Genomic DNA, 23,851 nt, shown 5'->3' with positions numbered 1-23,851 from the left:
TAACAAAATTTGATTTGATTTTTGATTTGAAGAACCTTTGGCAGCGATTACAGCCTTGAGTCTTCTTGGGTATGACGCTACAAGCTTGGCACACCTGTATTTGGGGAGTTTCTCTCATTCTTCTCTGTAGATCCTCTCAAGCTCTTTCAGGTTGGATGGGGAGCATCGCTGCACAGTTATTTTCGCGTCTCTCCAGAGATGTTCAATTGGGTTCAAGTCCGGGCTCTGGCTGGGCCACTCAAGGACATTCAGAGACTTGTKCCYAAGCCACTCCTGAGTTGTCTTGGCTGTGTGCTCAAAGTTGTTGTCCTGTTGGAAGGTGAAACTTCACCCCAGACTGAGGTCCTGAGTGCTCTGGAGCAGGTTTTCATCAAGGATCTTGCTGTACTGTGCTCTGGTCATCTTTCCCTCGACCCCGACTAGTCTCCCAGTCCCTGCCATTGAAAAACATCCCCACAGCATGATGCTGCCACCACCATGCTTCACCATAGGGATGGTGCCAGGTTTCCTCCAGACGTGACACTTGGCATTCAGTCCAAAGAGTTCAATCTTGGTTTCATCAGACCAGAGAATCTTGTTTCTTATGGTCTGAGAGTCCTTTAGGTGTCTTTAGGCAAACTCCAAGCAGGCTGTCATGTGCCTTTTACTGAGGAGTGGCTTCCATGAAGGCCTGATTCCTGGAGTGCTGCAGAGATGGTTGTCCTTCTGGAATGTTGTCCCATCGCCACATAGGAATTCTGGAGCTCTGTCAGAGTGACCATCGGGTTCTTGGTCACCTCCCTGACCAAGACCCTTCTCCCCCGATTGCTCAGTTTGGCCGGGCGGTCAGCTCTAAGAAGAGTCTTGGTGGTTTCAAACTTCTTCCATTTAATATTGATGGAGGCCACTGTGTTCTTGGGGACCTTCAATGCTGCAGAAATGTTTTGGTACCCTTCCCCAGATCTGTGCCTCGACAGAATCCTGTCTCGGAGCTCTACAGATAATTCCTTCGAACTCATGGCTTGGTTTTTGCTCTGACATGCACTGTGAACTGTGGGACCTTYTATAGACAGGTGTGTGCCTTTCCAAATCATGTCCAATCAATTGAATTTACCACAGCTGGACTCCAATCAAGTTGTAGAAACATCTCAAGGATGATCAATGAAAACAGGATGCACCTGAGCTCAATTTAGAGTAAATTTCATAGCAAAGGGTCTGAATACTTATGTAAATAAGGTATTTCTGTTTTTTTGAATTTGCAAACATTTCTTAACCTATTTTCGCTTTGTCACTATGGGGTATTGTGTGTAGATTGATGAGGAAAAGATTAACGTAATCAGTTTTAGAATAAGGSTGTAATGTAACAAAATGTGGAAAAAGGGAAGGGMTCTGAATACTTTCCGAATGCACTGTATGTAAACTAGTTATTTCTGTGTTTCATTTTCAATACATTTGCTAAAATTTCTAAAAATATGTTTTCTATTTGTCAGTATGGGGTATTGTTTGTGGCTGGGTGAGAAGGCTCAGGCTGTAACACAACAAAATGTGGAATAAGTCAAGGGGTGTGAAAACTCTCTGAAGGCACTGTATGCTCTTCTTATTGAGCAAAAAAAGGGAGGCTTTGCCTGCTTTTGGATACCTGTGATTTCAGAAAGGTAGGCTACAGTAGGCTACTAATTTTTACAGTAATAACTGTTGTTCTCTGAACTTTCTCTAGACTCTTGTGGTTCTGTCCAGACCATTAACTGAGAAGACTCTGATAGTTAAATATTAAACAGACATGGACAGAACAGGGCAGCCAGTGCTGTACTGTGAACAYGAGGATGAGAAAGAAACTGCTGGGTTGGTCTTTACTTTGTCCTCAAAGAGGCACTGGCCACACAGTAAAGGAGAATTTTGTACCATGACTTTTGCAACTGTGATATCTTACCTACTATCTCTCCTCTGTGACGTAAAGAGCACATTCAAAGAGGACCTGATAACTGATGAAACTGAAATGTTTCCTGTGTGTGCTGCTGCTGCAGGTGTGTGTGTGTGTGTGTGGTATTTTCACACTTCCACCTCCTCTTCCCCTCAGTGAAGTACAGAAATGAAGAAATGTTCTCCATTAAACCAGGCTGAGGTATATGTCAGGACCAAAAATAGCCTATCATATATAACCTATACATTATAATGCAGTATATGATGTCTATGGTGTTGAGTCATGTATGTCCCTGCTACGTAGTCTGAGGTCGTCATGACGCATGTTATTGTAATGGTGTAGCTCTAGCACCTCCTTGTAGCAGGCTAGATCAGAAGTGCATTTTTTAGCATGTCCCTATTCATTTATTTATCAGCGAGAAAGCCTTATCTAGGTCAGTCTAAAAAGATAGATGAAGACATAGAGACTGTAGATATGTTGTCTATCTATACATTTGCATGAGACTAGTGAGAGGAATGGCAGGTGGCTCGTCAAACAGAGCTGCTGTCCTGTCACCAACGTGACATAATCATAATAGAGGTACATTTAGTTTACGATTAATGTGAATCGTCACTTTCCACACACACACACTAAAGTGGTACTACACACACACACACACTAAAGTGGTACTACACACACATCGTAGGCTACTCACTCAGTTTCCGTTTTCCGCTCATGTTGTGGATGTGGGATGATGTCCAACTTCAGGCTGACTGGCTGGGGGGGAGAGCTACTGACTGGCTGGGGGGGAAGATAGCTACTGACTGGCTGGGGGGGAAGATAGCTACTGACTGGCTGGGGGGGAAGATAGCTACTGACTGGAGATCTAGAGCTGGAACCAACCTCTCCTCTAGCCGACACAGTTCAGTTCCGCTCCACGGGGCAGATGTAGAGATGCATGCTTTAGAAGCTAGCTGTGTAAACAGACCTCTGTGCTTCCTGTGTTGGGCAGTGGGGAGGAGGAGGTGATAGAGAGGTGAGATAGGAGCTTGAAATAGTATTACGGCTATTAGTTATTTTCAATTGTTTAAGCACAATTTTGAAAACAGGGCCCGGTTTGTCAAAACACTACACACAATTAGCACAACCCTACAAAGTAGCACAACACTTCACATCATTTGCAAAATGGAACACTTTTGTCAAAACTATACACGACTTCATAAAAATAATATTTTGTTACCATACGAAACACACACATTTCATATGACTTCAATCTTTTTGAACCAGTTACATACTGCTGTTGCMAACCTAAAACACTTTTAGCWAGTCTAATTGTCAGTGATTAGAGTACTGTAAATGAAGTACACAGAGAAAGTGCAACTATACAAACACTACACAAGACCAATGCTGCAGACTGAGGAAAATATCATTTATTTCTCTCCATATACCCAAATCAGTCAACATGTCAACATGGAGAATCACAACAAAACATGTCCCAGTTTTCATGCTACTTACATAGTGTGCATAACACTGTTAGCTCAGCAAACAGACAAAAATAAAATACTGTATCCAGTAAGGTTACAATTACAGTAAAATACAACACAACAAACATAAAAAATTATCTGAAAAAACTGGCAATATTGTACAGAAAATACTACAGTAAACATACTATACATTATCTCTTCGCCTAGCTGGATCTGGCAGAGAATTTAATCAAACAACAAGCAATATCGTCATTAGCAAACAATGCGGGAAGAACCGTCTTGAATGTCGAATCCATCCTTGCACAGCTGCCGTCGACTTGGTCCAGGCGTCCTCCATGGCCTGAATGAGGGGTACCTGAGCCTGGGGCTGGAGATCGTAAACCTTCCACCGCCATGCAGAGAAAAACTCTTCGATAGGGTTTGAAACAGGAGAGTATGGTGGAAGTATAGACTGACTGTGGATGGTGTTGAAACCAGTTCTGGACCAAAGCAGAGCGGTGAAGAACACTGTTCCCAGATGACGTGTATTGCATCTGGTGCATTTCATACCTGCTGTGACGATGTGGTGCAATCGGTCAAAAATGCGAGAATGTGAGGTGTGTTGTAAGGCCATTGGCATGACGGAGGACAACCCCATGCTGTGAAATGGCAGCGCAAAGGGTGATGTTACCCCCGTTCCGACCCTCAATCCTATGTTAGAGAATAATACATGTAACTTACTGGACAATGTCACAGGAAGGGGAATCAAAAGTGCTGATATGGTGCATACAATAAGCGGCTGATTACTGTAACTTGAGACAGATCTTTTACTCTGTTTCCTGTCGAAAAGTCCTTATGACAGATGCCACTGTATATCTGCTAAGATTTGGCTAACTCTCAGTCCAGCCTCCCTCAGCGTCATCCGTGTTCACAAACATGGTCCACTAGTGTTGCACAAATGTAATTTGAAAAGTTTGGTCCTCTTCTTCTTTGTGCACGTTCTCCTCCTGCTTCAGGTCTTCCTCGACCTCGCGCTCTTTCTCACCGTACTTCTCCTCTCACCTCACTCTCTTCTGCTCCTTCATTTTGGTTGAACCTACCTGCTGCATTTTTATAGTGCTTAATGATTGGTGTGTCTACAATTTAGCAATCATGTGTTTTGTGCAACTGATGGCTGTGTTTAACAGATTGGCTCATAGGTGTGGTAATTTGACAGTCAGTGGCTTTGGAATTGCAAGGAAGTAACATCATGATATCTTCCGTGTCTGATGTATAAAGTGTGTTTAGTGTTTTGCAAATCACTGTGTGTAATGTTTTGAAAATAGTGTGAGAGCTGACAATGTGCTTACATTGTGCAAATCTAGCTTTGTGTTTTGCTCCTTGAGTGTAAGGTTTTGCTAATTGTGGGAAAAGTTCAATTTTAGTGTGTAAGCAATCGTAAAAACTGTATACAGAAAGAAGTGCACGTGTGTGTGTGTGTGTGTGTGTGGTGTGTGTGTGTGTGTGGTGTGTGTGGTGTGGTGTGTGTGTGTGTGTGTGTGTGTGTGTGCGTGCTGCGTGTGTGTGTGTGTGTGTGTGTGTGTGTGTGTGTGTGTGTGTGTCAATCGTGTGTGTGTGTCAATCGTGTGTGTGTGTCAGTCATGTGTGTGTGCCATTCTAAGGTACGACAACCAGAATATAGCACTGCATGTGAGACCACCCTTAGATGTTAGTGCTGCCTGCATGTGAGACCTCGCCCAACAGACTGTTAGTGCTGCCTGCATGTGAGACCTTCGCCCACAGACTGTTAGTTGGCTGCCTGCATGTAGACCTTCGCCCACACAGACTGTTAGTGCGCTGCCTGTGAGACCTTCGCCCAAGACTGTTAGTGCTGCCTGCATGTGAGAACATCGCCCACAGACTGTTAGTGCTGCCTGCATGTGAGACTTTGCCCACAGACCGTTATATGCTGCCTGCATGTGAAGACCTTCGCTCACAGACTGTTAGTGCTGCCTGCATGTGAGACCATCGCCAACAGACTGTTAGTCCTGCCTGCATGTGAGACCTTGCCCACAGGCTGTTAGTGCTGCCTGCATGTGAGATCGTTCGCCCAGTGTTTAGTGCTGCCTGCATGAATTTGCATTCGTATGGTAATATGTATTAATTGTAGAATGTCCATCACAAATTCGTATAATACAGATATATAAAAAGTATGGGACACCCTTCAAATAGTGGATTTGGTATTTCAGCTAATCGTCACCGTGATAGAGCTCGAACCTGAGGACCATGCCTTAGGACTACTGGCCTGATGACTCCTGCGTCCCCAGTCCACTTAGTCGTGCTGCTGCTTCCAGTTTCATGTCTGCCTGCGGCTATGGAGCCCAGACCTGTTCACCGGACGTGCTACCTTTCCCGGCGTCCATTCCGTGGGTGTCTCTCTTCTCTAATGTCTGTCCTCTCTCATGTGTGTCTCTCTCTCTGTGTGCCTCTCTCTCTCTCTCAGTCTCTCTCTCCTCTCTCGTCTCTCTCTCTCTCTCTCTTCTCTCTCTCTCTCTCTCGTCTTCTCTCCTCTCTCTCTCGCTCTCTCTCTCTCTCATCTCTCCTCTCTCTCTCTCCTCCTCTCAACGCTCGGCTATGAAAAGCCAACTGACATTTACTCCTGAAGTACTGACCTGTTGCACCCTCTACAACCACTTTGATTATTATTTGACCCTGCTAGTCATCTATGAACTTTTGAWCATATTGATGAACAATCTGGCCTTAATGGCCATGAATTCTTACAATCTCCACCCGGCACAGCCAGAAGAGGACTGGCCACCCCTCAGAGCATGGTTCCTCTCTAGGTTTCTTCCTAGGTTCCTGCCATTCTAGGGAGTTTTTCCTAGCCATTGTGCTTCTACATCTGCATTCCTTACTGTTTGGGGTTTTAGGCTGGGTTTTTGCATAAACACTTTGTGACATCTGCTGATGTAAATAGGGCTATATAAATACATTTGATTTGATTTGATATAAAATCGAGCACACAGCTATGCAATCTCCATAGACAAACATTGGCAGTAGAATGGCCTTAKTGAAGASCTCAGTGACTTTCAACATGGCACCGTCATAGGATGCCACCTTCCCAACAAGTCAGTTCYTCACATTTCTAGAGCTGCCTCAGTCAACTGTAAGTGCTGTTATCGTCTAGGAATCGTCTAGGAATCGTCTAGGAGCAGCAACGGCTTAGCTGCAAAATGGTAGGACACACAAGCTTACAGAACGGCATCGCCAGTGCTGAAGTACATAGCGTCTAAAAAATCATATGTCCTTGGTTGCAACACTCACTACTGCCTCTGGAAGCAATGTCAGCACAAGAACTGTTCATCGGGAGCTTCATGAAATGGGTTTCCATGGCAGAGCAGCCGCACACAAGCCTAAGATCACCATGCACAATGCTAAGCATCAGCTGGAGTGGTGTAAAGCTTGCAACCATTGGACTCTGGAGCAGTGGAAACACGTTTTCTGGAGTGATGAATCACACTTCACCATCTGGCAGTCCGACGGACAAATCTGGGTTTGGCGGATGCCAGGAGAACGCTACCTGCCCCAATACATGGTGCCAACTGTAAAGTTTGGTGGAGGATGAATAATGGTCTGGGGCTGTTTTTCATGGTTCGGGATAGGCCCCTTAGTTCCAGTGAAGGGAGATCTTAACGCAACAGCATACAATGACATTTCTAGACATTTCTGTGCTTCCAAATTTGTTGCAATAGCTTGGTGAAGGCCCTTTGCTATTTCAGAATGACAATGCACCCGTGCACAAAGCGAGGTCCAATCAGAAATGGTTTGTTGAGATTGGTGTGGTAGAACTTTACTGGCCTGCACAGAGCCATGACCTCAACCCCATCGAACACCTTTGGAATGAATTGGAACTCTGACAGCAAGTCAGGCCTAATCACCCAACATCAGTGCCCGTCCTCACTAATGCTCTTGTGGTTGAATGGAAGCAAGTTCCCGCAGCAATGTTCCAACATCTAGTGGAAAGCCTTCCCAGAAGAGTGGAGGCTGTTATAGCAGCAAAGGGGGGACCAACTCCATATTAATGCACATGATTTAGGAATGAGATGTTCCACGAGTAGTTGTCCACATAAGTTTCGAATTACAATTCGTATTATGTGAAGAATTTGCTAAATGTATTATATGTTACGAATTCTAGCTAGGTGGCTAGGTGGCAAACGCTGGGCTAGGCTAGGGGTTAGGCTTAAGGATAGGGTTATGTTTAGGAGTTAGGTAAAGGTTAGGTGAAGGGTTAACTAAAATGGTTTAGGGTTAGGGGAAGGGTTAACTAAAAGGGTTTAGGGTTAGGGTTAAAGTTAGGGGAKGGGTTAACTAAAAGAGTTAGGGGAGGGTTAACTGACATGGTTTAGTGTTAGGGTTAAAGTCAGGGGAAGGGTTAACTAACATGGTTTAGTGTTAGGGTTAAAGTCAGGGGAAGGGTTAACTAACATGTTAAGTAGTTTTAAAGTAGCAAGTAATTGAAAAGTTTCTAAAGTTGCGTCCTTTGGGTTGCTAGACGTTGGCTTTATACGCCCCCCCCCCCCCCCCCCCCCCCCCCCCACCCCCCCACCCACCACCACCACCCACCAACCACGCCCAACCACCCACCCACTACAACCACCAAACCACCCACCCACCCACTACAACCACCCACCCACCCACTACAACCACCCACCCACTACAACCAACCACCCACCCACTACAACCACCCACCCACCCATCCACTACAACCACCCACCCATCCACTACAACCAACCACCCTACTTTCGGTTTTGCCATAAGRATCCATCTGTCTTATGTAACCATACCAAACGTAACATAACATACTAATGTGAGGGTCCCGGATTTACATTTACTATGTTACATCTAGTCCTCGAGACCAGGCTGGCATGTGAGACCTTTGCCGATAGACTGATGGTTAATAATGAGTGATCTATTAGTGAAGCTAAAAGCCCCAGCTGCCTATCAGATCTCTGGTCTGATGACTCTGAGCTGTTGTTATTTTATCCTGGGAGTTTGGGACCACTAGTGAATTGTAGAGGGACCYTTTGTACACATACAAGACAGCTACAGTATACTGTATCTGGTCCTAGGCCCATCAATCTYACACATGCAAATAGTTACATATTTCCATGCAGAAAGGATGTAATATGAAKATTGTGTCCAATGGTATGGGGGACATTCCTGTACATGGCGTCTATTACAGTATAAATTATAAGCATGCACATTTACCAAAACAAATGAAGTAAGGTATTTGTTTAGGGCGTTTTGAATTCCCCCCTATGGAAATATGAAACAACTATGCCAAATAAAGAGAAACATGTTGTGGAGGTTTTTAAGAGCTGAAGTGACAGTAAGATTTCATATCTCACTTCCTGTTGGGTTTGACTGAGGGTGTGACTGACTTCCTCTGTGGTGGCTGCCTGGCGGTGTCATCAAAGACTGAGGTGTGAAGAGCTAAGTAGCTGATCCAGATATACTACTGTAGATAGATYCACATAGAAGAAACAGTAGCCTATCTTCTGTACCAACATTGTTCCGAAAAAGCCTGCAGGTATACCAAGCTGTCACGATCGTTATATAAATAATCGGACCAAGGCGCAGCGTGAGTAGAGTTCCACGTATTTATTACAGTGAAACTTCAAAACAAAGAATTAACGACCGTGCAGTACGTGGCACACATAGGCACTAAACAAAACAATATCCCACAACGCAGGTGGGAAAAGGGACACACTAAGTATGATCCCCAATTAGAGGCAACGATGTACAGCTGCCTCCAATTGGGGACCATACTCACACACCAACATAGAAATATAATACCTAGAAACCCCCCCTAGTCACGCTCTGACCTATTCCACCACAGAGAACCCCGAGGGCTCTCTATGGTCAGGGCGTGACACAAGCAAACATTTCATTGAACAAATTCATCGGTTTAATCATCCACCAAATATTATATACTGTAAGCACTTTGTGACATCTGCTGATATAAAAAGGACTTTAGAAATACATTTGATTGATTGATTGATTGATTGATTGATTGATTGATTGATTGATTGATTGATTGAGTCAGGACTTTACTTAATTTCTGATTTAGTTTCCTGCATGTGGCTTCAGAATGTATTCATTCCTCTTGACTTATTCCACATGTTGTGTTACAGCTTGAATTCAAAATGGATTAAAACAAATAATAATCTCTCCCATCTACACCAAATACACCATAATGACAAAGTGAAAACATGTTTTTAGACATTTTTGCATATTTACTGAAAATGAAATACAGAAATGTCTCATTGACATAAGTATTCACACCCCTGAGTCGATCATTTGTAGAAGCACCTTTGGCAGCGATTACAGCTGGGAGACTTTCTGGGTAAGACTCCAAGAGCTTCCACACCTGGATTGTTCAACATTTGCCTGTCAAATTGGTTGCTGATCATTGCTAGACAACCATTTTCAGGTTTTGCCATGGATTTTCAAGTAGATTTAAGTCAAAACTGTAACTCGGCTACTCAGGAACATTTACTATCTTCTTGGTAAGCAACTTTAGTGTATATTTCAAATAAAATAAAATCTAATCTGTCACATGAGCCAAATACAACAGTGAAATGCTTACTTACAAGCCCTTAATGCAGTTTTAAGAAAAATACAAAAAAAAAGAAGTAAAGAGTAATTGAAGAGCAGCAGTAAAATAACAATAGCGAGGCTATATACAGGGGGTACCGGTACAGAGTCAATGTGCGGGGGCACCGGTTAGTCGAGGTAATTGAGGTAATATGTACATGTAGGTAGAGTTATTAAAGTGACTACGCATAGATAATAACAGAGAGAGTAGCAGCAGCGTAAAAGAGGGGGGGCAATGCAAATCTGGGTAGCCATTTGATTAGATGTTCAGGAATCTTTGACTAGGGTGGCTGGAGTCTTTCAAAACGCCCTAAACAAGGCTTGGYGGTAGAAGCTGTTTAGAAGCCTCTTGGACCTAGACTTGCGGTGCGGTGCGGTAGCAGAGAGAACAGTCTATGACTAGGGTGGCTGGAGTCTTTGACAATTTTTAGGGCCTTCCTCTGACACCGCCTGGTGTAGAGATCCTGGATGGCAGGAAGCTTGACCCCAGTGATGTACTGGTCCGTAAGCACTACCCTCTGTAGTGCCTTGTTGTCATACCAGGCAGTGATATTTGGCCTTGTGTTTTAGGTTATTGTCCTGCTGAACGGTGAATTCAAGGGCTGATTTTTAGGTAAAGGCTAGGGCTGATTTCAAGGTTTTACTGCTAACTTACAAAGCATTACATGGGCTTGCTCCTACCTATCTTTCCGATTTGGTCCTGCCGTACATACCTACACGTACGCTATGGTCACAAGACACAGGCCTCCTTATTGTCCATAGAATTTCTAAGCAAACAGCTGGAGGCAGGGCTTTCTCCTATAGAGCTCCATTTTTATGGAATGGTCTGCCTATCCATGTGAGAGACGTAGACTCGGTATTAACCTTTAAGTCTTTATTCAAGACTCATCTCTTCAGTAGGTCCTATAATTGAGTTTAGTCTGGCCCAGGAGTGTGAAGGTGAATGGAAAGGCACTGGAGCAACAAACCTCCGTTGCTGTCTCTGCCTGGCCGGTTCCCCTCTCTCCACTGGGATTCTCTGCCTCTAACCCTATTACAGGGGCTGAGTCACTGGCTTACTGGTGCACCTTCCATGCCATCCCTAGGAGGGGTGCATCACTTGAGTGGGTTGAGTCACTTACGTGAACTTCCTGTCCGGGTTGGCGCTCCCCCTTGGGTTGTGCCGTAGGGGAGATCTTTGTGGGCTATACTCGGCCTTGTCTCAGGATGGTAAGTTGGTGGTTGGAGATATCCCTCTAGTGGTGTGGGGGCTGTGCTTTGGCAAAGTGCGTGGGGTTATATCCTACCTGTTTGGCCCTGTCCGGGGGTATTGTCGGACGGGGCCACAGTGTCTCCCGACCCCTCCTGTCTCAGCCTCCAATATTTATGCTGCAATAGTTTATGTGTCAGAGGGCTAGGGTCAGTCTGTTATATCTGGAGTATTTCTCCTGTCTTATCCGGTGTCCTGTGTGAATTTAAGTATGCTCTCCCTAATTCTCTTTCTTTCTTTCTTTCTTTCTTTCTTTCTTTCTTTTACATTTACATTTAAGTCATTTAGCAGACGCTCTTATCCAGAGCGACTTACAAATTGGATAGTTCATACATATTCATCCTGGTCCCCCCGTGGGGAATGAACCCACAACCCTGGCGTTGCAAGCGCCATGCTCTACCAACTGAGCCACACGGGACCTTTCTTTCTTTCTCTCTCGGAGGACCTGAGCCCTTGGACCATGCCTCAGGCCTACCTGGCCTGATGTCTTCTTGCTGTCCCAGTACACCTGGTCATGCTGCTACTCCAGTTTCAACTGTTCTGCCTGCAGCTATGGAACCCTGACCTGTTCACCGGACACGCTACCTGTCCCAGACCTGCTGTTTTCAACTCTCTAGAGACAGCCGGAGCGGTAGAGATACTCTGAATGATTGGCTATGAAAAGCCAACTGACTTACTCCTGAGATGCTGACGTGTTGCACCCTCTACAACCACTGTGATTATTATAGAGAGTTGAAAACAGCAGGTCTGGGACAGGTAGCATGTCTGGTGAACAGGTCAGGGTTCCATAGCTGCGGGCAGAACAGTTGAAACTGGAGTAGTATTATTATTTGACGCTGRGCGTCATCTATGAACATTTTAACATCTTGGCCATGTTCTGTTATAATCTCCACCTGGCACAGCCGGAAGAGGACTGGCCACCCCTCATAGCCTGGTTCCTCTCTGGGTTTCTTCCTGGGTTCTGGTCTTTCTYGGGAGTTTTTCCAAGCCACCGTGCTTCTACACCTGCATTGCTTGKTGTTTGGGGTTTGAGGCTGGGTTTCTGTACAGCACTTTGTGACATCAACTGATGTAAGAAGGGCTTCATAAATACATTTGATTGAATTTGACTGAATCCATCACCCAGTGTCTGGTGGAAAGCAGACTAAAACAGATTTTTCCTCTAGAACTTCATTTATTTATTTTTTATTATGAAAAACTCCCCAGTCTAGCCACCACTATTCCTGAAAATATGCAGTGTTACTCAGTAATGTGTTGTTTTGGATTTGGCCCAAACATAACACTTAATTGCTTTGCTTTGCCTTAATTAATTTGTAAAAAATATATATTTTATTTCATTTCACCTTTATTTAACCAGGTAGGCTAGTTGAGAACAAGTTCTAATTTGCAACTGCGACCTGACCAAGATAAAGCAAAGCAGTTTGACACATACAACAACACAGAGTTACACATGGAATAAACAAACATACAATCAATAATACAGTAGAAAAATCTATATACTGTCACGACTTCCGCCGAAGTCGGCTCCTCTCCTTGTTCGGGCGGCGTTCGGCGGTCGACGTCACCGGCTTTCTAGCCATCGCAGCTCCATTTTTCATTGTTCCATTTGTTTTGTCTTGTTCTCTGCACACCTGGTTTTCATTCCCTAATCATACTGCATGTATTTATTCCTCTGTTCCTCACCATGTCTTGTGTGAAATTGTTTATTCTTATGTGGTTATTGTGACGCGCCAGGCTATGTTTCCATGTTCCGTGTTTGTGCACGTTGTATGTTCATTTGGTACATTAGCTTTGGCGAGTGTTTTTTTGCGCTTTGCGCTTTTGCCTTTTTCTGGAGGTTTTGACGCAGTTTGCGTCCGTCTGTTTGTTCACTCCAGCCTGAATAAAGTGTGCGCCTGTTCACAACACTCTGCTCTCCTGCACCTGACTTCGCCACCAGTACACACACCCTTGACATACAGTATACAGCATGTGCAATTGAAGTAGGATAAGAGAGGTAAGGCAATAAATAGGCCATGGTGGCAAAGTAATTACAATATAGCAATTAAACACTGGAATGATAGAATGTGCAGAAGAATGTGCAAGTAGAGATACTGGGGTGCAAAGGAGCAAGAAAAATAAATAAATACAGTATAGGGATGAGGTAGATTGGATGGGCTATTTACAGATGAGCTATGTYCAGGTGCAGTGATCTGTGAGCTGCTCTGACAGCTGGCGAGGGAGGTAAGAGTCTCCAGCTTCAGTGATTTTTGCAGTTTGTTCCAGTCATTGGCAGCAGAGAACTGGAAGGAGAGGTGGCCAAAGGAAGAATTGGCTTTGGGGGTGACCAGTGAGATATACCTGCTGGAGCGCGTGCTACGGGTGGGTGCTGCTATGGTGACCAGTGAGCTGAGATAATGCGMGGCTTTACCTAGCAGACTCTTGTAGATGACCTGGAGCCAGTGGGTTTGGCGACGAGTATGAAGCGAGGGCCAGCCAACGAAAGCTCATTGATAATTTGTGTGAGATTGAGGGCATCTAGCTTYGATTGTAGGACGGCCGGGGTGTTAAGCATGTCACCGTTTAGGTCACCTAGCAGCACGAGCTCTGACGATAGATGGGGGCAATCAATTCACATATGGTGTCCAGGGCACAGCTGGGGGCAGAGGGTGGTCTATAGCAAGCGGCAACAGTGAGAGACTTGTTTCTGGAAAGAGGGATTTTTAAAAGTAGAAGTTCGAATTGTTTGGGTACAGACCTGAATAGTAAGACAGAACTCTGCAGGCTGTCTCTGCAGTAGATTGCAACACCGCCCCCTTTGGCAGTTCTGTCTCTGCAGTAGATTGCAACACCGCCCCCTTTGGCAGTTCTATCTAAATTTGATAGTTAGGGATGGAAATTTCTGGGTTTTTGGGGGACTTCCTAAGCCAGGATTCAGACACGGCTAGGACATCCGGGTTGGCAGATTTTGCTAAAGCAGTGAATAAAACTAACTTAGGGAGGAGGCTTCTAATGTTAAAAACATGCATGAAACCAAGGCTTTTACGGTTACAGAAGTCAACAAATGAGAGCACCTGGGGAGTAGGAGTGGAGCTAGGCACTGCAMGGCCTGGATTAACCTCTACATCACCAGAGGAACAGAGGAGGAGTAGGATGATGGTACGGCTAAAGGCTATCAGGACTGGTCGTTTAGTGCMTTCAGAGCAGAGAGTAAAAGGAGCAGGTTTCTGGGCGTGAGAGAATAGATTCCAGGCATAATATACAGTATGGTAGGATGTGAGTACATTGGAGGTAAACCTAGGCATTGAGTAATGATAACAGAGATATTGTCTCTAGAGACGTTTAAACCAGGTGATGTCAGTGCATATGTGGGAGGTGGAACTAAATGGTAGGTTAATGCATATTGAGCAGGGCTAGAGGCTCTACAGTGAAATAAGGCAATCACTAACCAGCACAGTAATGGACAGGGCATATTGATATTAGGGAGAGGCGTGCGTAGCCGGGTGATCAATAGGGGTCCAGTGAGTGGTTGGGCTGGCTGGAGACACGGCGATTCAGACAGCTAGCAGGCCGGGGCTAGCAAGCTAGTCTCGACGGAGGAAAGTCTGTTTTGGCCTCCGCGTGCGGTGACGTCGATAGACCAGTCGTGAAGGATTAGTAGGGTTCCGAGTAGCAGAGGGGTCCATTTCCAATTGGCAAAATAGGTATAATGGCCCAAGAAATTGGCCGATGGATCTATACAGCTAACAGTCCAATATGCTCTAGACAGCTAGCAGCTAGCGGGCCGCGGCTATCGGATGGGCATTCAGGGGTGGTCGCGATGTAGAGGCCAGTTGAGTACCCCCTCGAGCAGATTACCTCGTAGTCCAGTCGTGAAGGATCGGCGGGGTTCCGTGCCCCGTACCGGCAGTAGAAGGGGTCCGGGTATTGTAGCCCAGGAGTGGCTGATGGGCCTCTTTTAGCTAGCTGGGAGAAAGGGCCTAGCATGGGCTAGCTCCAGGCTAATTGGTGCTTGCTCCGGGACTGACATTAGCCAGTACTCGGATAGCAGCTAGCTAGCTGCGAAGATCCGGGTGAAAATGTCCAGAGCTTGCGGTAGGAACCCGGGTATATGGAGAGAAAATAGGTCCTGTATGCTCTGGTTTGAGTCGCGTTGTACAAACTGGCGAGAGCTTTCCGAGCTAAAGGTTAGCTGATGACTGCTAGCAGTGGTTATCTGACTACTAGCTAGTAGCTAGTGAGCTGGCTAGCTTCTGTTGGGGGATTCCGAATTCGAGGTGAATAATACTTCAGAAAACCCCCAGATCCGCACCACATTGGGTGAGGCGGGTTGCAGGAGAGTGTTTTGAAGTTGAGTTTTAGAAATAATACAAAAAAGATATGCGAAGAAAATATATAAAAAGATATATACACGGGACACGACAAGACGAGGACAAAAGACGTCTGACTGCTYCGCCATCTTGGATTAATAATAATAATAATGAAACATGTTTTTTCTCTAGGATTTTACATGTGCTTAGCTCCATTCTGTTTCTTTTTCATCCTAAAAAACTCCCCAGTCTTTAATGATTACACGCATACCCCTAACATGATACAGCCCCCACTATGCTTGAAAATATAGAGAGTGGTACTCAGTAATGTGTTATATTGTATTTGCCCCAAACATACCACTTTGTATTCAGGTCAAAAAGTGAATTGCTTTTCAGTATTACTTTAGTGCCTTGTTGCAAGCAGGCTGCATGTTTTGGAATATTTTTATTCTGTACAGGCTTCCTTCTTTTCACTCTGTCAACTAAGTTAGTATTGTGGAGTAACTTCAATGTTCTTGATCCATCCTCAATTTTCTCCTATCACAGACATTAAACTCTGTAACTGTTTTAAAGTCACCATGGTGAAATCCCTGAGCGGTTTCCTTCCTCTCCAGCAACTGAGTTAGGAAGGATGCCTGTATCTTTGTAGTGACTGGGTGTATTGATACACTATCCAAAATGTATTTAATAACTTCACCATGTTCAAAGGGATATTCAATGTCAGCTTGTTTTTATACCCATCTACCGATTGGCAGTGGTGTAAAATACTTAAGTAAAAATACTTTAAAGTTCTACTTAAGTAGTTTTTTGGGGTATCTGTACTTTACTTTGATATTTATATTTTTGACATCTTTTACTTTTACTTCACTACATTCCTAAAGAAATTATTGTACATTTTACTCTATACATTTTCCCTGACATTTTGAAAGCTTAGCAGGACACTAAAATTGTCAAATTCAAGCACTTATCAAGAGAACACGTGTTCATCCCTACTGCCTCTGGTCTGTCGGACTCACTAAACACAAATGCATCTTTTGTAAATAATGTCTGAGTGTTGGAGTGTGACCCTGGTTATCTGTAATAATGTCTGAGTGTTGGAGTGTGACCCTGGCTATCTGTAAATAATGTCTGAGTGTTGGAGTGTGACCCTGGCTATCTGTAAATAATGTCTGAGTGTTGGAGTGTGTCCCTGGCTATCTGTAAATAATGTCTGAGTGTTGGAGTGTTCCCCTGGCTATCTGTAAATAATGTCTGAGTGTTGGAGTGTGCCCCTGGTTATCCATACATTTTAAAAACAAGAAAATGGTGCTGTCTGCTTTGCTTGATATAGGGAATTTTAAATGATTTATACTTTTACTTGTATTTTTAATACTTAAGTATATTTTAACAATTACATTTACTTTTGACACTTAAGTATATTTACAACCAAATACTTTTAGACTTCTACTCAAGTAGTATTTTACGGGCTGACTTTCACTTTTACTTGAGTAACTTTCTGTTAAGGTATCTATACTTTTACTCAAGTTAGACAATAGGGGTACTTTTTCCACCTCTGTCGATAGGTGCCCTTCTTTGCGAGACATTGGAAAACCTCGCTAGTCTTTGTGGTTGAATCTGTGTTTGAAGTTCACAGCTCAACTTAGGGACTTTACAGATAATTGTACGTGTGGGGTGCAGAGATGAGGTAGTCATTAAAAAATCATGTTAACAAATTTTTAGTCCTGAACTTTCTTAAGCTTGCCGTAACAAAGGGGTTGAATACTTATTGACTCAAGACGTTTCAGCTTTTCARTTTTTATAAATCTGTAAAAGAGTACTACTTTGACATTATGGGGTATTGTGTGTAGCCAGTGACAAAAAAAAATATTTTTTAATCAATTTTAAGTTCAGGCTGTAACACAACACAATTTGGAAAAAGTTAAGGGGTATAAATATTTGTTTTCTGAGGGCACTGTATGGCAGGTGTGTTYCTGGCTTCTTCTGTTCAACTATTCACCTTGAGGTCAACAGAGAGCTCTGTTTTTCACTTMCAGTAGTCCAAATGAACAGCAGGTGACAGCAGAGATCTAAGGAGATTGCGGTATTCATAGCAACAAGGTCCTGCCATTCATTCTCTGTGTTCCAGCCAGCCTTAATACTTTCAGAACAGCCTGTACGCGTTTGGACTGCTACACCTGATCTTTTTCCGTGACAACAAAGGCACTAAGTAGCTCATGATGTCATGAGGATTTATWCATGTTTTTCATGCAATTAACTTGCGCTATTGAACCCTATTTGATTCTCTTGTTTTTTTGTTTTTAGAAACATCTGATGTAGAATGGCGGCAGATCACATTTAGAGTAGTCCTGATGAAGGTTCTGAATCTGTGCCATCTTTATTACAGAAGACATGGGAATACAGCTAATGTCAATGTACTCTGAGGAAACTAATCAGGTTCCCAATGAGTGCATACATGTTTAAACAGGGAATTACAGATACATTAGGATTATAAACAGCCCTTAATTACATATGAGCACGCAATGAATGACTCCCTAATAAGGTGAAACACTCTGCGGCCTGGTCAAATGTAGTGTACTAAATAGGGAATATGATGCCATTTGGGACAGCGTTTAATGACGTTTGATGTTCACTGTTAAATGATGCATCATATGGATCTATAAATTCTCTCTAATTACGGTAGGCTATATTAACATGTGTGCACCAACATGAACATGCTATGAGGGTATTGTGGTTGTGTTTGTGCATGAGTCAGTGAGGTGACAAGGGGGAGGAGATATGTTGGAGAGAGGTGTGCGTGAACAGGTTGTTATCAGCCAACCAGCAGACAGGGCCTGATTGACGGCTCCATATCGGGCAGAGGTGTCACTGTTCTGACACCGTTCTGGTCTATTCTGTCTGCCTCCCACACAAGAAGCAGGAAGAAGGATGGCTGAAACACACACCAACGCTGTCTGGGTACAACGTAACAACCTGGGTATGTGTTTGCATCTATTACCTACCCCCAGTAGGTCCATCAATATGACAACACAAAGACACACCATGCACACARACACGGACACAAAGACACACCATGCACACACACACGGTTTGTGAGTGCGTGGATGGGTATCAGTTTGATGAGAGTGTTGACGATAGAGGGCGGAGGGGATGTGACGTGGAAAGCTATGTGACCAGCTTCAAATGATTGCATGGTAGGCTCGGAGTCTAGGGGGCGGTTAGTCATTTAGGCAGGTTACCTTTGCTTTCTTGGGCACAGGGAATATGGTGGTCTGCTTGAAACATGTAGGTATTACAGGCTCGGTCAGGGAGGTTGAAAATGTAAGTGAAGTGTCACTTGCCAGTTGGTCAGCGCATGCTCGGAGTACATGTCCTGGTAGTCCTTCTGGCCCCGCAGCTTTGTGAATGTTGACCTGCTTAAAGATCAGATACAACACAATGCTCAATAAATCATTCAGTATTTCATCAAGGTAAAATAGCTTGAGAAGAAGTCTGACGTTTATATCAAATGCTAAAGAATATATCCAGGTTTCTTCCCTCAAGGTTACTACAGGTTTCATTCTGTTGATCTACGTGCGTGTGTATAGGTGGAGTGGGATTTCTATTGATCAGATAATGGAACCAAGCGACAACACTGCCCCAACGGCTGTAAAAGGAATGATCTGGTAGTACAAAAGTATGTTGAATACTGTCCGGTACTGCTAGTTTACTACTAGTCGTACCGCTGGTTGTACTGCTGGTTGTACTGCTGGTCGTACTGCTGGTTGTACTGCTGGTCAACTGCTGGTCATAATGCTGGTTGTACTGTGTCTGTACTGCTGGTCGTACTGCTGGTTGTACTGTGTCTGAACTGCTGGTTGTGCTGTGTCTGTACTGCTGGTCGTACTGCTGGTTGTACTGTGTCTGTACTGCTGGATGTACTGCTGGTTGTACTGCTGATCGTACTGCTGGTCGTCCTGTGTCCTGTATGCTGGTTGTACTGCTGGTTGTTCTGTGTCTGTACTACAGGCCGTACTGTGTCTGTACTGCTGGTCGTACTGTGTCTGTACTGCTGGTTGTACTGGTGGTCGTTCTGTGTCTGTACTGCTGGTCGTACATCGATGTGCCCTTGAGGGGGAGTGACCTATTTGTCACAATATGAGATGAGGAAGGGATGGAGAGATGGAGAGAGAGAGAGACAGGTAGAGCGAGGGTTAGAGAGAGGAAGAGAGAGTGACTAAGTGTGTTCGATCAGAGAGAGACGAGGGGTGGAGGAGAAGAGAAGGGTGAGGGAGGTAGATAGAGAGGAAGAGCGAGAGAGACTAAGCACGTTCGCACAAACTACGCACCACGCACACACACACACACACAGGCTAGGTAAAAGCAACGTCCTAGTTTCATTATCCAGCTACAAGCAGGAAGACAGGAACCCGAGCAGCATCACAACACCAGAGACAGACAGCCCTGGAACAGATGAGGTGCCACATGCTTGAAGCTTGTCGCTGGATGATACTTCTTTGGAGAATAGAATAGAATACTGTAGAATAGAATAGAATAGAATAGAATACTGTAGAATAGAACAGAATAGAATACTGTAGAATAGAATAGAATACTGTAGAATAGAATAGAATACTGTAGAATAGAATAGAATACTGTAGAATAGAACAGAATAGAATACTGTAGAATAGAATAGATACTGTAGAATAGAACAGAATACTGTAGAATAGAATAGAATACTGTAGATAGAATAGAATACTGTAGAATAGAACTTGATTGTCCATCTGAGGATGCAAATTTGCCACATCATTAACAGTCATTTGTACAAGTTTATTGCGTACACAAGGAAGATAATATTGGTGTAGTTAAACAGATGACAGCTCAGATGGTGACATATGAGACATCAATGTCTGTCGCTGAAAAGCCTGCCTGTGCTTTCTCTGAAAGGTCTGAAACCAGATTCTCATACAAATTCACTGACTGGCCTGATCTTCATAACAACCCAATGCTGTCTCACATCTTCACCTGTTTTATAGACGTGTTTCTATTCCTCTCTCTCTCCTCTTCCCCCTTTCCTCCCCTCTCCTTCTCTTCCTCCTTCCCTTCCCCCTCCTCCCCTCTCCTTCTACTCTTCTTCCCAGCGCCAAAACAAAATTAGCTGGTCGGCATTTCAAATCAAATCAAAGTTTATTGTGGGTGTACACATATTTGCAGATGTTATCACAGGTGAAATGAAATGCTTGTGTTTCTAGCTCCAACAGTGCAGTAATAACTAGCAATACAAAACAATACACATAGAATCGAAAAAGTTAAAAGGATTCAATTAAGAAATAGCAATGTCAAGAGCCATTACATTGAGCACATCCTCCTATAGCTCTCCACCGGTGTGTACGGACAGTATGGACAGTAGTTATATAGGATGGTGTGTATAGACCGTATGGACAGTAGTTATATAGGATGGTGTGTATAGACAGTAGTATATAGGATGGTGTGTATAGAAGTAGTTATATAGGTATGGTGTGTATAGACCGTATGGACAGTAGTTATATAGGATGGTGTGTATAGACAGTAGTTATATAGGATGGTGTGTATAGACAGTAGTTATATAGGATGGTGTGTATAGACAGTAGTTATATAGGATGGTGTGTATAGACAGTAGTTATATAGGATGGTGGGTATAGACAGTATGGACCAGTAGTTATATAGGATTGGTGTATAGACGTATGGACAGTAGTTATATTAGTGGTGTGTATAGACAGTAGTTATATAGGATGGTGTGTATAGACAGTAGTTATATAGGATGGTGTGTATAGTGTTAAGATGGTGTTATAGACAGTAGTTATATAGGATGGTGGTATAGACAGTAGGACAGTAGTTATATAGGATGGTGTGTATAGTCAGTATGGACAGTAGTTATATAGGATGGTGTATATAGACAGTAGTTATATAGGATGGTGTGTAGACAGTAGTTATATAGGATGGTGTGTATAGACAGTATGGACAGTAGTTATATAGGAGGTGTATATAGACAGTAGTTATATAGGATGGTGGTATAGACAGTAGTTATATAGATGGTTGTATATAGACAGTAGTTATATAGGATGGTGTGTATAGACAGTAGTTATATAGGATGGTGTGTATAGACAGTAGTTATATAGGATGGTGTGTATAGACAGTAGTTATATAGGATGGTGTGTATAGACAGTAGTTATAGATGGTGGTATAGACAGTATGGACAGTAGTTATTATAGGATGGTGTGTATAGACAGTAGTTATATAGGATGGTGTGTATAGACAGTAGTTATATAGGATGGTGGTATAGACAGTATGGACAGTAGTATATAGGATGGTGGGTATAGACCGTTGGACAGTAGTTATTATAGGATGGTGTGTATAGACAGTAGTTATATAGGATGGTGTGTATAGACAGTAGTTATATAGGATGGTGTGTATAGACAGTAGTTATATAGGATGGTGTGTATAGACAGTAGTTATATAGGATGGTGTGTATAGACAGTATGGACAGTGTTATTATAGGATGGTGTGTATAGACAGTAGTTATATAGATGGTGTGTATAGACAGTAGTTATAATAGGATGGTGTGTATAGACAGTAGTTTATATAGGATGGTGTGTATAGACAGTAGTTATATAGGATGGTGGGTTATAGACAGTATGGACAGTAGTTATATAGGTGGTGTGTATAGTCAGTATGGACAGTAGTTATATAGGATGGTGTATATAGACAGTAGTTTATATAGGATGGTGTGTATAGACAGTAGTTATATAGGATGGTGTGTATAGACAGTATGGACAGTAGTTATATAGGAATGGTGTATATAGAAAGTAGTTATATAGGATGGTGTGTATAGACAGTAGTTATATAGGATGGTGTATATAGACAGTAGTTATATAGTGGTGTGTATAGACAGTAGTTATATAGGATGGTGTGTATAGACAGTAGTTATATAGGATGGTGTGTATAGACAGTAGTTATATAGTGAGATGGTGTGTATAGACAGTAGTTATATAGGATGGTGGGTATAGACAGTATGGACAGTAGTTATATAGGATGGTGTGTATAGTCAGTATGGACAGTAGTTATATGGATGGTGTATATAGACAGTAGTTATATAGGATGGTGTGTATAGACAGTAGTTATATAGGATGGTGTGTATAGACAGTATGGACAGTAGTTATATAGGATGGTGTATATAGACAGTAGTTATATAGGATGGTGTGTATAGACAGTAATGGACAGTAGTTATATAGGATGGTGTGTATAGTCAGTATGGACAGTAGTTTATAGGATGGTGTATATAGAAGTATGGACAGTAATTATACAGGATGGTGTATAGACAAAATGGACAGTAGTTATAAGGTTGGTGTGTATAGACAGTAGTTATATAGGATGGTGTGTAGACAGTATGGACAGTAGTTATTAGGATGGTGTGTAAGACGTATGGACAGTAGTTTATATAGGATGGTGTGTATAGACAGTAGTTATATAGGATGATGTGTATAGTCAGTATGGACAGTAAGTTATAAGGATGGTGTGTATGACAGTATGACAGTAGTATATAGGATGGTGTGTATAGACAGTATGGACAGTAGTTATATAGGATGGTGTGTATAGACAGTATGGCCAGTAGTTACATAGGATGGTGTGTATAGTCAGTAGTTATTAGGATGGTGTGTATAGACAGTAGTTATATAGGATGGTGTGTATAGTCAGTATGGACAGTAGTTAATAGGATGGTGTGTATAGACAGTAGTTATATAGGATGGTGTGTATAGTCAGTATGGACAGTAGTTATATAGGATGGTAGTGTGTGTATATATATATATATATATACTGTATATATATGTAGTGTAATAATGTATATTTATCTGTAGGTATATACCAGCCGAGCTTCTTAGAAAACTCAATAAAACACACAGAAGAAAACCCTGAAAAAACCGATTGGATTCCAAGAATAGTCCTGCCGTGTGTGTGTGCATGGTGTGTCTTTGTGTCGTGTGTTGTGTGATGGTGTGTCTTTGTGTCCTAGTGTGTTGCATGGTGTGGTCTTTGTGTCCGTGTGTGTGTGCATGGTGTGTCTTTGTGTCCGTGTGTGTGTGCATGGTGTGTCTTTGTGTCCTGTGTGGTGTGGTGCATGGTGTGTCTTTGTGTCCGTGTGTGTGTGCATGGTGTGTCTTTGTGTCTGTGTGGTGTGTGCAAGGTGTGTCTTGGTGTCGGTGTGTGTGCAGGTGTGTCTTTTGGTGTCGTGTGTGTGTGCAGGTGTGTCTTTGTGTCCGTGTGTGTGTGGCAAGGTGTGTCTTTTGGTGTCCGTGGTGCTGTGTTGTGGTGTGTCTTTGTGTCC

The 23,851-nt window shown here is 43.2% G+C and overlaps 1 pseudogene; it reads right to left on the bottom strand.

The window, feature by feature from the left end:
* Nucleotides 1–2,701, bottom strand: part of LOC111980055 (SH2 domain-containing protein 3C-like) — a 141,543-nt pseudogene extending 138,842 nt beyond the window's left edge.
* Between the last annotated feature and the right edge of the window lie 21,150 nt (nucleotides 2,702–23,851).

This window comes from Salvelinus sp. IW2-2015, linkage group LG20 (assembly GCF_002910315.2).
Source record: "Salvelinus sp. IW2-2015 linkage group LG20, ASM291031v2, whole genome shotgun sequence".
Classification (NCBI taxonomy): Eukaryota; Metazoa; Chordata; class Actinopteri; order Salmoniformes; family Salmonidae; genus Salvelinus; species Salvelinus sp. IW2-2015.
Note: the sequence above shows the minus strand (reverse complement) of the source record. Positions and strands in the feature narration are given on the sequence as shown.